Source organism: Macadamia integrifolia, chromosome 14 (genome assembly GCF_013358625.1).
Source record: "Macadamia integrifolia cultivar HAES 741 chromosome 14, SCU_Mint_v3, whole genome shotgun sequence".
Lineage (NCBI taxonomy): Eukaryota > Viridiplantae > Streptophyta > Magnoliopsida > Proteales > Proteaceae > Macadamia > Macadamia integrifolia.
The window spans coordinates 23460234-23465710 of NC_056570.1; the positions used below are offsets into that span (position 1 = coordinate 23460234).

At 33.8% G+C, this 5477-nt stretch overlaps 1 pseudogene; it reads right to left on the reverse strand.

The window, feature by feature from the left end:
- Positions 1-244: 244 nt before the first annotated feature.
- On the reverse strand, positions 245-4195 carry LOC122060741 (annotated as a pseudogene).
- Positions 4196-5477: the final 1282 nt, after the last annotated feature.

The window sequence follows — 5477 nt, forward strand, 5'->3', positions numbered from 1 at the left end:
AATAATAGGGCAATGACATGTTAAAATAATAATAATAACATAGAAAACATAAAGAGATCAAAAGAACCAAAAGGACAAAAGGGAGTTTAAAAAAAAACCATATTGACATCATTTCAGTCACCCCTCAATTTCCAATCAGTAAAAGAAAATTCAAGGATTAGCCAAAAAAAAACCAGTCTTTTCTGGTTATAGAAAGGATAGAACATAGTCAATACTCACGAGATATAGACATGGTTCATTTGTGTTATGCAATAAGGAAAGGCAAGACTGTCAACATGAAACTCTCATAAGTGAATGATGCAGTTCCATTAAGCATGGTGTCCTCCTCCTTGAATTTATCTGTGAGTCCCTACAATATATAAACAAATATAAACTTACAATAATTAGTGGAATAGAAAAACAATTATTAAACCATCAAACTTGATTAATTATCTTAATTATTCACATTAATTAGCATTACCTTAACTGTAAGACAACATCTGCAGTTAAGACATTTAAAACAAAAAATCGCTAATTAGGTGATTTAAAAAGAAAAAAAAAGATTAAAAAGTAATTAGGAAAGTATTAGAACAAGATAGAAACCATACTCAATGAAATTCTCTTATTCGATTGCCCTAGTATAATCAGATTTCATGTATTTAGAAATGAGCAAATCCAAGACCACTGGAGAAACTGCGAATCTGAGGCTCATTAGGGCTTCCCATAATTCATTTGAATCGATCCTTCCACTCTGATCTTTATCAAACCTCTGAAAGATAGCCTGATTGAACAAATAATAGACTATAAACAACATTGAAGAGCCAAGATGGATCAAACATGAACATAATTATCGTATTTTTGTCATATTTTAAATTGCATTATGTATGTATTCTCGAAATAGATTATGGATTAAACATATTTCAAAACTCAATTTTTTTTTTTTTTTTTTTTTTGCTTGCTTGCTTTAAAATGCATTCTAGACCCAAAATCTATTCTGAAAATATACCCCAAACCTATATAAGTTAAGATCCGGTCTATGTTCTACTACCAATTTTTCATTTCTATTCTCTTGAAATTGAAACAGAAATCTACTCTATTTAATTCAATATTTGACTTACCCCTGTAATAATAAAACGGAATGAACTCCTTGGGGGCCTGCATGTTATATATTATTTGATCATATAATTAGGGGAAAAAAAGGTTATCAATGTTAAGCATGTGGGACCCTTTTGGATACCTGGCAAAAAGGTAGATGCAGAACTCACCAATAGTTCGGATATTGGTACCAGTGAAGAGGTACATGAGGAGGCGAACCGTCCTGAGGCTGAAGCTTTGGTTGTAACTGGAAAGTGACCTCTGCAGCTCCTCATCGTCCATGAAGCCACTACCATCATGGTTTTGTCTCTGGTAAAGGTGAAATGGTTTTCAGCCTCTGGCAGATATTTATGTCATGTAGCGATGTAGATAGTAGAATTTGTTTCTGTCAAAAAAATTTTTTTTTAAATAAATAAAATAGTAGAATAGGTTTGAAAATAGTCTTTTCTGCCAATCAAGGGTAAGACTCTTTACATTTGCCCCTCCTAGATTCTAAAATAGTGAGAACCTATGCAATGACAAAAAAAAAAAAAGGAATTGCACTTTTTTTTTAAATAATATAATTGATCATTCTCATGATATTTTATTGTTGTATATATTAAGGCCATTCTCTGGATTGGTCCCTTCTAATATTGATCCATCTCAACTTTATAGGCCATTATTTCACTGTGTTTTTGTTTTTTCAATGACCCCTTCTAACCCCCCTAAAAAAAAAAAAAAGGCTTCAATTAACATAAAAAAATTCACAATAAAACCTAATTGAATGGAAAGTTATGATTTTAACTTTCAACTGCCTCTTGAATGTTTAGTATTAGGAATAGGAGTGTTAAGAGCTGGCCACACCGGTAGGCCCAACCTAAATCGATTGGCTATAGTTTGAAATCAACTTGATTGATTATTAAACATGTTGGGCTTATGTGCTGACTGATTATTAATTAATTATTTACAGTACAAGGTAGTAGCCCGATGGTCACATATATGCATACTTTTGTTAGATAATCTCCAATTATAAAATTGATGTGCTGTTTTATAAATGATTTTTTAATCTTCGTGTCACTGATTAATCATTTGTGGTTTTTTTTATTATCCCTTTTGGCAAGTGGTGCCCTCCTCTAGTATAAAATTGGTGTCCATTTCATAATAGCATTTTAATACTCTTCCTTTAACTGTTTTTTAATCCTCCTCAAGTTTTAGAATAATCATATATCTGATGACGTTTAGAACCACATATGCTTCGAGCCTGTTTAGATCTCGTTCAAGACCGTGTAACCCAATGAATACAAGCTTGATTATGGATCGATAATCGATCACAAGATTCTAAAACTCAGGATCAGTCTTGGGATCAGTAAAGGTTGATATTGATTTAATTGACTTGGATCGAACCATATTAGACAGATAATTTATCATTTTTCTAAAGTGAAAATCAGTTTTTGTTACATTCTTACCCTTGTATCAAGATTGGATCGATCAAGAATGACTCATGATTAGGTATCTGTCAAGGTTGATACCAATCTGATTAATCCGATCCTAATCTGATCCGACTCATACTGATTTATTTGACCCGAGTTTTTTGTTTTTTCATCCAAGATTTAGAACCATGACTGACAAAATAGAAGTGTGCTCATGCTATGGCGAACAAGGCTTGATTACCTAAAGAGGCAGCAATGGTGTGAAACTTTAAATTGATATCTACTTAAAATACAACTTTGTTTTTTTTTTAATAGTGAATGCACTTGACAAAGACTTTATATTTTTTATACTGCAAAATAATAATAAGGAAGAAAGTACATTAGATGAATGCTATCTAACTGGTGTAGACCGATGGATTTAGATTCTCTAATTCTTAATCTTGCAATTCTTGTGCAATTATCTCTGTACACGTGACGTTCGTACAATTTCAAAATGGTTGTAGAAGTTTGTAGTTAAAATGAATTTAAATTCCAAAAAAACTTCTAAAACCATTGCATTTTGAAAATGTACAAGTGTTCCATGCACAGAAAAAATTGCACAATTAAAAATTGAAGAGTATCAGGACCGTGTATCTACGCCCACAAATAATGGCCATGAAATGACAATACAAAAATAACCTAGGTGGCCTTCAATAAGATCTATGGCTAACTCATAAATACAAAATAACCTAGGGGGCCAACAATAATATCTATGGTTGCTCAATTCTATTAAACATATGAGAAAACAGTGCTACCTAGTTAGGGATGAAACAGGGGTCGGGTTTCTTAAAACCCTAGACCAACCCTAGGTCTCCAAAACTCAAGCTAGGCCCAACTCGATGGGCTTACTCTGATTAACTTTGTTTTAAGTATTTGTATCATATACATTTAGAAAAAAATGAAGAAAAAAGAAAGAAAGAAAGAAAGAAATAAAGAAATAAGAAGAAGGAGCGCTAACAGATCACATGATCAATACACAATTAAAATTAGGAAGTGCAACACAATAATAAATGTTAAGACACCTAATCATAAGAGTCAATGTCTTAGATTTCATTAATTTTGAATAAAACGATAGGATGACATCCCTAGATTATATTATATAAATCAAGGTTAAAATCAAGATTAGGTTGGGCCGGACCAGGGTGTGCCTAGGCCTTAACCTAGGCCGCCCAACGCTGACCCATGGTTAGTGTTTTTCAACCCTAACCCAAACTCAGGGTTGTAAATCTTAGCCCAAGCCTTGTTCGGGCTCAAGGCGGACTCGGACGGTTAGGTCCAAACTTGCACCTCTATACTTAGTCTTGCACTCTTTGTGCTAGAAATAAGGGTGCCAAAATAACCAAATTGACCCTCCTTTTGGATGCTTGGGTGAATATTCCAATTAACCCTCACGTTGGCACAAAGGCAATGCAACCAGGTGGCATTCTCTCTCCCTACAAAGAGCAACTTTAATGCCAACCTCATCATAATGGTATTGGCCTAGGACAGTTCCTTTTAAATAATAATAATAATAAGAAGAAGAAGAAGAGGGAAGAAGGATCATGGTCTGCGGAATCAGATTGAATTAGCCTGAATCAGTCGAATTCATGCCCCAAGGGTTTTGCGCAGTTGGCTTGGAGGAGACATGGTACTCCGCCTCAGGAAGCGAGGTCCCGTGATCAAACCTTCGCCATTGCACCTAATTTCTTGAGGCCACCGTACGAGAGTTTCCATCTCGAATTGACCCGGTCCTGTGTAAGAGGTATCACAGTGACCCCAGGGATTAGTCAGGTCAAAGATCTGGATACCCTGGGTATAAAAAAAAAAAAAGAATCAATGGAATTGAATTTATATCAGCCATGATCGCTACCATATTGATGGGTCGTACAAGCAAAGTATAAAATGATAAAAAAAATAAAAATCTTTTTAAATTGAACCCATGGTATATTTGTTGGATCCAGGCCAATATGAGCTGGATCGGGATTGGATCGATATACGCCCTGAACCGATTCATTGTTCTTAAACCAGGGTTAGGATAACTATTTCCCCACCACACACCATGCACCCCACTCCCACAAAGAAGAAAAAAAAAAAAAAAAAACCTAGTGAACTTCACAGTTCAGAGTCTTCGGTCTTACGATCTCTGAACACCCCTCTCTCTCCTCCCCCATCCGGCTTTTTCTTTTTCCGTTTTTTTTTTATCGTCTTATGTCACACTTAGGTGTCAATGTGACATCACAGTTCAGTCATATATAAAACAAAATCTTATATCCTTAATTTTTGTTGACAAATTAAATGATTACTCATTTTTGAATTTCCTTTTACAAAATTAAATTTTAATTAACAAAAATACCTAAAATCAATTTTAAGACCTTAGACTTACAAAACTAAACCTATACAGATTTACCAAATATTTAGGCCATATTAGGCTGTGAAAACTTTTACTACTTAGAATAAGATGACTGTCATATGAAAATAAATCCTAATTCTAAATGTCTAGATTATTCTTTAACTCAATTCTTTCTAAACTTGGTGAATAATTTGTCACTAAGCTTTTTGAAGATCTCCAAAATTCTTGAATCTTCAAATTCATTTTAATGGAGATTTTCCATTGATGCTCCTTCCTCGATGATCCATTTGCCAATGCTTGGCTTGTTAATGCCTAACCTTTTGTTATTGGGGAAGGATCAATATCTTTTTTTTGCCCTTTTTTGATAAGGTAGTAGGATCGTCTTGAATCTTGAAGTCCTAGCTTTTTCATCACAAAGCTTTCTCATATATGTAACATAAATTTGGAGTAAGAGATTTTTAGTAAATACATAGACTTTTTTTTTTCTCCTGTAAATATATAGACAAAGTATAAATGAATGATAGAAATTTCCACAGTTTCTAATATTTGTAGACTCTCCAGTTTGCTCATCCTCTAAATAATAACATACCATGCACTATGGCTTGCAAAATTTCAGCCTTTCCACT